Source organism: Triticum aestivum, chromosome 1D (genome assembly GCF_018294505.1).
Source record: "Triticum aestivum cultivar Chinese Spring chromosome 1D, IWGSC CS RefSeq v2.1, whole genome shotgun sequence".
Taxonomy (NCBI): Eukaryota; Viridiplantae; Streptophyta; class Magnoliopsida; order Poales; family Poaceae; genus Triticum; species Triticum aestivum.
Window position 1 is genome coordinate 84850261 of NC_057796.1, and position 9938 is coordinate 84860198.

Consider the following 9938-nt stretch of genomic DNA (forward strand, 5'->3'; position numbering starts at 1 on the left):
TTGCTAATATTTGCAACTTGAAACAGGGACTACGGATTAAGCGAAGATTGGCTAAGGACGAGGTGACGATGCGCGTGGGAAATGGTTCCAAAGTCGATGTGATCGCGGTCGGCACGCTACCTCTACATCTACCTTTGGGATTTGTTTTAGACCTAAATAATTGTTATTTGGTGCTAGCGTTGAGCATGAACATTATATCTGGATCTTGTTTGATGCGAGACGGTTATTCATTTAAATTAGAGAATAATGGTTGTTCTATTTATATAAGTAATATCTTTTATGGTCATGCACCCTTGAAGAGTGGTCTATTTATATTGAATCTTGATAGTAGTGATACACATATTCATAATATTGAAGCCAAAAGATGCAGAGTTGATAATGATAGTGCAACTTATTTGTGGCACTGCCGTTTAGGTCATATTGGTGTAAAGCACATGAAGAAACTCCATTCTGATGGACTTTTGGAATCACTTCATTATGAATCACTTGGTACTTGCGAACCATGCCTCATGGGCAAGATGACTAAAACGCCATTCTCCGGAACAATGGAGCGAGCAATAGATTTGTTGGAAATCATACATAATGATGTATGTGGTCCGATGAATGTTGAGGCTCGCGACGGGTATCGTTATTTTCTCACCTTCACAGATGATTTAAGTAGATATGGGTATATCTACTTGATGAAGCATAAGTCTCAAACATTTTAAAAGTTCAAATAATTTCAGAGTGAAGTGGAAAAACATCGTAACAAGAAAATAAAGTTTCTGCAATCTGATCGTGGAGGAGAATATTTGAGTTACGAGTTTGGTCTTTTGAAACAACGCGGAATAGTTTCGCAACTCACGCCACCCGGAACACCACAGCATAATGGTGTGTCCGAACACCGTAACCGTACTTTACTAGATATGGTGCGATCTATGATGTCTCTTACTGATTTACCACTATCGTTTTTGGGTTATGCTTTAGAGACGGCTACATTCACGTTAAATAGGAAACCATCTAAATCCGTTGAGACGACGCCTTATGAACTGTGGTTTGGCAAGAAAGCAAAGTTGTCGTTTCTTAAAGTTTGGGGCTGCGATGCTTATGTGAAAATGCTTCAACCTGATAAGCTCGAGCCCATATCGGAGAAATGTGTCTTCATAGGATACCCAAAGGAGACTGTTGGGTACACCTTCTATCACAGATCCGAAGGCAAGACATTCGTTGCTAAGAATGGATCCTTTCTAGAGAATGAGTTTCTCTCGAAAGAAGTGAGTGGGAGGAAAGTAGAACTTGATGAGGTAATTGTACCTGCTCCCTTATTGGAAAGTAGTTCATCACATAAATTTGTTCCTGTGACTCCTACACCAATTAGTGAGGAAGCTAATGACGATGATCATGTAACTTCAGATCAAGTTACTACCGAACCTCGTAGGTCAACCAGAGTAAGATCCGCACCAGAGTTGTACGGTAATCCTGTTCTGGAGGTCATGTTACTTGACCATGACGAACCTACGAACTATGAGGAAGCGATGATGAGCCCAGATTCCGCAAAATGGCTTGAGGCCATGAAATCTGAGATGGGATCCATGTATGAGAACGAAGTGTGGACTTTGGTTGACTTGCCCGATGATCGGCAAGCCATCGAGAATAAATGGATCTTCAAGAAGAAGACAGAAGCTGACGGTAATGTTACTGTCTACAAATCTCGACTTGTTGCGAAAGGTTTTTGACAAGTTCAAGGAGTTGACTACGATGAGACTTTCTCACCTGTAGCGATGCTTAAGTCTGTCCGAATCATGTTAGCAATTGCCGCATTTTATGATTATGAAATTTGGCAAATGGATGTAAAGACTGCATTCTTGAATGGATTTCTGGAAGAAGAGTTGTATATGATGCAACCTGAAGGTTTTATCGATCCAAAGGATGCTAACAAAGTGTGCAAGCTCCAGCGATCCATCTATGGACTGGTGCAAGCATCTCAGAGTTGAAATAAACGTTTTGATAGTGTGATCAAAGCATATGGTTTTATATAGACTTTGGGAGAAGCCTGTATTTACAAGAAAGTGAGTGGGAGCTCTGTAGCATTTCTAATATTATATGTGGATGACATATTGTTGATTGGAAATGATACAGAATTTCTGGATAGCATAAAAGGATACTTGAATAAGATTTTTTCAATGAAAGACCTCGGTGAAGCTGCTTATATATTGGGCATCAAGATCTATAGAGATAGATCAAGACGCTTAATTGGACTTTCACAAAGCACATACCTTGATAAAGTTTTGAAGAAGTTCAAAATGGATCAAGCAAAGAAAGGGTTCTTGCCTGTGTTACAAGGTGTGAAGTTGAGTCAGACTCAATGCCCGACCACTGCAGAAGATAGAGAAAATGAAAGGTGTTCCCTATGCTTCAGCCATAGGCTCTATCATGTATGCAATGCTGTGTACCAGACCTGATGTGTGCCTTGCTATTAGTTTAGCAGGGAGATACCAAAGTAATCCAGGAGTGGATCACTGGACAGCGGTCAAGAACATCCTGTAATACCTGAAAAGGACTAAGGATATGTTTCTCGTTTATGGATGTGACAAAGAGCTCGTCATAAATGGTTACATCGATGCAAACTTTGATACCGATCCAGATGACTCTAAGTCACAAACCGGATACGTGTTTATATTGAGCGGTGGAGCTATCAGTTGGTGCAGTTCTAAGCAAAGCGTCGTGGCGGGATCTACGTGTGAAGCGGAGTACATAGCTGCTTTGGAAGCAGCAAATGAAGGAGTCTTGATGAAGGAGTTCATATCCGATCTAGGTGTCATACCTAGTGCATCGGTCCAATGAAAAATCTTTTGTGACAATACTGGTGCAATTGCCTTGGAAAGGAATCCAGATTTCACAAGAGAACCAAGCACATCAAGAGATGCTTCAATTCCATCCGCGATCAAGTCAAGGAGGGAGACATAGTGATTTGCAAGATACATACGGATCTGAATGTTGCAGACCCATTGACTAAGCCTCTCTCACGAGCAAAACATGATCAGCACCAAGAATCCATGGGTGTTAGAATCATTACTTTGTAATCTAGATTAAGTGCAAGTGGGAGACAGAAGGAAATATGCCCTAGAGGCAATAATAAAGTTTTTATTTATATTTCCTTATATCATGATAAATGTTTATTATTCATGCTAGAATTGTATTAACCGGAAACTTAGTACATGTGTGAATACATAGACAAACAAAGTGTCACTAGTCTGCCTCTACTTGACTAGCTCATTGAATTAAAGATGGTTAAGTTTCCTAGCCATAGACATGAGTTGTCATTTGATTAACTGGATCACATCATTAGAGAATGATGTGATTGACTTGACCCATTACGTTAGCTTAGAATTTGATCGTTTAGTATATTGCTATTGCTTTCTTCATGACTTATACATGTTCCTATGACTATGAGATTATGCAACTCCCGAATACCGGAGGAACACTTTGTGTGCTACCAAACGTCACAACGTAACTGGGTGATTATAAAGGTGCTATACAGGGGTATCCGATGGTACTTGTTGAGTTGGCATAGATCATGATTAGGATTTGTCACTCCGATTGTCGGAGAGGTATCTCTGGGCCCTCTCGGTAATGCACATCACTATAAGCCTTGCAAGCAATGTAACTAATGAGTTAGTTGCGGGATTATGCATTACGGAACGAGTAAAGAGACTTGCCGGTAACGAGATTTAACTAGGTATTGAGATACCGACGATCGAATCTTGGGCAAGTAACATACCGATGACAAAGGGAACAACGTATGTTCTTATGCGGTTTGACCAATAAAGATCTTCGTAGAATATGTAGGAACCAATATGAGCATCCAGGTTCCGCTATTGGTTATTGACCGGAGATGTGTCTCGGTCATGTCTACATAGGTCTCGAACCCGTAGGGTCCGCACGCTTAACGTTCGGTGACGATCGGTAATATGAATTTATGTGTTTTGATGTACCGAAGGTAGTTCGGAGTCCCAGATATGATCATGGACATGACGAGGAGTCTCGAAATGGTCGAGACATAAAGATCATATATTGGATGACTATGTTTGGACTTCGGAAGGGTTTCGGATGAGTTCGGACGAATACCAGAGTACCGGGGGTTACGGGAACCCCCCGGGGAGTGTAATGGGCCTCATGGGCCTTGGTGGAGAGGGGAAGGGGCGGCCAGGGCAGGCCGCGCGCCCCTCCCCCTCTAGTCCGAATTGGACAAGGAAGGGGGCGGCGCCCCCCTTTTTCCTTCCCCCTCTCTCCTTCTTCCTTCCCTCCTACTCCTACTCTTGGAAGGGGGGAATCCTACTCCCGGTGGGAGTAGGACTCCCCTTGGGGCGCGCCTAGGAGGCCGGCCTCCTCCCCCTCCTCCACTCCTTTATATATGGGGGAGGGGGCACCCCATAGACACACAAGTTGATCATTGATCTTTTAGCCGTGTGCGGTGCCCCCTCCACCATAATCCACCTCAGTCATATTGTAGTGGTGCTTAGGCGAAGCCCTGCATCGGTAGCTTCATCATCATCATCATCATCACGCCGTCGTGCTGACAGAACTCTCCCTCGAAGTTCTACTGGATCGTGAGTTCGTGGGACGTCACCGAGCTGAACGTGTGCAGATCGCGGAGGTATCGTACGTTCGGTACTAGGATCGGTCGATCGTGAAGACGTAAGAGTACATCAACCGTGTTGTCATAACGCTTCCGCTTACGGTCTACGAGGGTACGTGGACGACACTCTCCCCTCTCATTGCTATGCATCACCATGATCTTGCGTGTGCATAGGAAAGTTTTTGAAATTACTACGTTCCCCAACAGTGGCATCTGATACGTCTCCAACGTATCTACTTTTCCAAACACTTTTGCCCTTGTTTTGAACTCTAACTTGCATGATTTGAATGGAACTAACCCGGACTGACACTGTTTTCAGCAGAATTGCCATGGTGTTATCTTTGTGCAGAAACAAAAGTTCTCGGAATGACCTGAAACTTCACGGAGATTATTTTTGGAAATACTGAAAAATACTGGCGAAAGAGTCAAGGCCAGGGGGCCCACACCCTGTCCACGAGGGTGGGAGGCGCGCCTGCCCCCCTAGGGCGCGCCCCCTGCCTCGTGGGCCCCCTGGTGCTCCAACGACCTCAACTCCAACTCTATATATTCGTGTCCGTGGAGAAAAAATCAGAGAGAAAGATTCATCGCGTTTTACGATACGGAGCCGCCGCCAAGCCCTAAACTCTCTCGGGAGGGCTGATCTGGAGTCCGTTCGGGGCTCCGGAGAGGGGAATCCGTCACCATCGCCATCATCAACCATCCTCCATCACCAATTTCATGATGCTCACCGCCATGCGTGAGTAATTCCATCGTAGGCTTGCTGGACGGTGATGGGTTGGATGAGATTTATCATGTAATCGAGTTAGTTTTGTTAGGGTTTGATCCCTAGTATCCATTATGTTCTGAGATTGATGTTGCTATGACTTTGCTATGCTTAGTGCTTGTCACTAGGGCCCGAGTGCCATGATTTCATATCTGAACCTATTATGTTTTCATGAATATATGTGAGTTCTTGATCCTATCTTGCAAGTCTATAGTCACCTACTATGTGTTATGATCCGGCAACCCCGAAGTGACAATAATCGGGACCACTCCCGGTGATGACCATACTTTGAGGCGTTCATGTATTCACTATGTGTTAATGCTTTGGTCCGGTACTCTATTAAAAGGAGGCCTTAATATCCATTAGTTTCTGCTAGGACCCCGCTGCCACTGGAGGGTAGGACAAAAGATGTCATGCAAGTTCTTTTCCATAAGCACGTATGACTATATTCGGAATACATGCCTACATTACATTGATGAATTGGAGCTAGTTCTGTGTCACCCTATGTTATGACTGTTACATGATGAACCACATCCGGCATAATTCTCCATCACCGATCCAATGCCTACGAGCTTTTCACATATTGTTCTTCACTTATTTACTTTTTTGTTGCTACTATTACAATCACTACAAAACCCAAAAATATTACTTTTGCTACCGTTACCGTTACTTCCATACTACTTTGCTACTAAATACTTTGCTGCAGATACTAAGTTATCCGGGTGTGGTTGAATCGACAACTCAACTGCTAATACTTGAGAATATTCTTTGGCTCCCCTTGTGCCGAATCAATAAATTTGGGTTGAATACTCTACCCTCGAAAATTGTTGTGATCCCCTATAGTTGTGGGTTATCAAGACTATTTTTTGGCGCCGTTGCCGGGGAGCATAGCTCTATTCTTTGAGTCACTTGGGAATTATATCTGCTGGTCACTATGAAGAACTTGAAAGACGCGAAAACAAAAATTTATCCCTCAACTACGAGGGGAGGTAAGGAACTGCCATCTAGCTCTGCACTTGATTCACCTTCTGTTTTGAGTAAGCTTACGACACCTAAACCTGCTTCTGCTATTAATTCTGATATGTCGCATGTTATTGATGATGCCACTTCTACTATGCATGATACTTATGATGAAACTACTTCTATGCTTGATACTACTGTGCCACTTGGTAAATTTCTTGATGAACAACTTGCTAGGGCTAGAGAGAATGAAATTATTGAAACTGATAACATTGATGAAAGTGATGATGAAGATTCTCCCCCTAGATATGAATTGCCTGTTGTGCCTGAGGGTTATGTTATGGATGAAGAAACTGCTAGAGACTTTCTTGCTTGCAATGATAGAAGTGATCTTAAGAAATTATTAGCTAAGCTGAAACAAAAAACTCTGAATGCTAGAATGAAATATGATCCTGCTTATGCTACTTCACCTATCTTTGTTACTCATAAGGATTATGAATTCTCTATTGATCCTGATATAATTACTTTGGTTGAATCTGATCCTTTTTATGGCTATGAATCTGAAACTGTTGTGGCACATCTCCCTAAATTAAATGATACAGCCACCCTGTTCACTAATGATGAGAAAACTCGCTACTATTATATCCTTAAGATATTTCCATTCTCATTAAATGATGATGCTAAAATATGGTTTAATTCTCTTGATCCTGGTTGTGTGCGTAGTCCCCAGGATATGATTTACTACTTCTCTGCTAAATATTTCCCTGCTTATAAGAAACAAGCTGCCTTAAGGGAAATATATAATTTTGTGCAAATTGAAGAAGAGAGTCTCCCACAAGCTTGGGGGAGGCTTCTCCAATTACTTAATGCTTTGCCTGATCATCCCCTTAAGAAAAATGAAATACTTGATATCTCTTATAATGGACTAACCGATGCTTCCAGAGACCACCTGGATAGTTGTGCTAGTTGTCTTTTCAGGGAAAGAACTGTTGATCAAGCTGAAATTCTATTGAATAATATGCTGACCAATGAAAATAATTGGACACTTCATGAACCAACTCCTAAGCCAACTCCGAAGAAAAGGGGTGTTCTATTTCTCAGTCCGGAAGATATGCAAGAAGCAAAGAAATCTATGAAAGAAAAAGGTATAAAAGTTGAAGATGTTAAGAATTTACCTCATGTTGAAGAAATACATGGTCTTAATTTACCGCCTGTTGAAGAAATACATTGTCCTGATAACCCGACACAGGTAGTAAAGGTAAATTCTCGCTATAGATTTGATGAAGGTGATATTCCTCGTTATAAGTCTACTAGCCAATGCTTAGATGAGTTTGATAATCTTATTGTCAAACAAGAAAACTTCAATGCTTATGTTGGTAGACAATTAAAACAAATCTTATATGATTGAACACTTGGGTGATTATATGTCTAGAGTTAAAGGTGAACTTAAACTCATTAGTAAACATGCTTCTATGGTTACCACTCAAGTAGAACAAGTACTTAAAGCTCAGAATGATTTGCTCAATGAATTGAATAGTAAGAATAATGACTTTGCTGTTAGAGTTGCAACTAGAGGGGGTAAAGTGACTCAGGAACCTTTGTATCCTGAGGGCCACCCTAAGAGAATCGAGCAGGATTCTCAGAGAATTAATGTTGATGCACCTAGTCCTTCTAAAAAGAATAAAAAGAAAAATGATAGGACTTTGCATGCTTCTAGTGAACCTGTTCTTGACACACCTGAGAATCCCAATGATATTTCTATTTCTCATGCTGAAACACAATCTGGTAATGAACATGAATCTAGTGAAAATGCTAATGATGATGTTCATGTTGATGCTCAACCTAGCAATAATAATGATGTAGAGATTGAACCTGCTGTTCATCGTGATAACCCACAATCGAAGAATCAACGTTATGATTAGAGAGACTTTGTTGCCAGAAGCACGGTAAGGAAAGGGAACCTTGGGTTCAGAAACCCATGCCTTTTCCTCCTAAACCATCCAAGAAAAAGGATGATGAGGATTTTGAGCGCTTTGCTGAAATGATTAGACCTATATTTTTGCGTATGCGTTCGACTGATATGCTCAAAATGAATCCTTATGCTAAGTATATGAAAGAAATTGTTACAAATAAAAGAAAGATACGGGAAGCTGAAATTTCCACCATGCTTGCTAATTATACTTTTAAGGGTGGAATACCAAAGAAACTTGGAGATCCAGGAGTACCAACTATACCATGCTCCATTAAAAGAAACTATGTTAAAACTGCTTTATGTGATCTTGGAGCCGGTGTTAGTGTTATGCCTCTCTCTTTATATCGTAGACTTGATTTGAATAAGTTGACACCTACTGAAATATCTTTGCAAATGGCCGATAAATCAACTGTTATACCTGTTGGTATTTGTGAGGATGTGCCTGTTGTGGTTGCAAATGTTACTATTTTAACGGACTTTGTTATTCTTGATATTCCCGAGGACGACAGTATGTCTATTATTCTTGGAAGACCCTTTTTGAATACTGCAGGGGCTGTTATTGATTGCAACAAGGGCAATGTCACTTTTCATGTTAATGGTAATGAGCATAAGGTACACTTTTCGAGGAAACAACCTCATGTCCACAGTATCAATTCAATTGGAAAATTTTCATCGATTATTTTTGGAGGTTGTGAATTTCCTCTACCTAATGTCAAAAAGAAATATGATATTCTTATTGTTGGGGATGTGCATATCCCTGTTGAGGTAACATAGTGTTATTCGAAATTTCTCCGGTTCCATGTTATTCGGAATGAGTTTGTTAACAAGACTTGATCAACCTTGTTAGTGGATTCCTTTTGATGAGCATGAAATGGATGAAGTTAGAAAGCACAACTTTCTATACCCTCCATTTACTTTCTGTTATTTAGAATGAATAAAGTAAAAATATTATTTTCTGTCAGTTTTCTGAATTATCGGTGCAATAAAAAAATACCCCGAAAATAAAAGTTCTCCAAATGCCCCGAAATTGAAATATGATTTTTTCTGGAATATTTGAGAATATCTGGCACTGAGAACACAGCAGGGGGAGCAGGCACCTGGCCACGAGGGTCCAGGGCGCGCTCCCCTGCCTCGTGGGCCCATGGTGGCTCCCCTCCACTTATTCCTGCACCCACACACTCCTTCTTCCTCCCAAAAAAATCACCAACCAGCTCAAGCACGAGTTCTAGCTCATTTTGCTGCGATTTTCGATCTCCTTGCTCAAAGCACCTCTCACAAAACTGCTTTGGGGGATTGTTCCTTGGTATGTGACTCCTCCAATGGTCCAATTAGTTTTTGTTCTAGTGCTTTATTCATTGCAAATTTGTGCTGCCTAGGTGACCATGTTCTTGAGCTTGCATGTCAAATTTATATGGTCCCAAGTAGTTCTAATGCATGATATAGTCTCTAGGCACTTGTAAGAGTAGTTGCTATCAATTTTGTTGAGTTTGGTTCACTTTTATTTGAAGTTACTAAAATTTTCAGAAATTTTTCAGAGGAAGAAATATGTTTAGGAAAATGTACCAAGGTGACCCTTCAAGGAAGCAAGGACTCAGGCTCGCAATGCGCGATGCCGACGATGAACC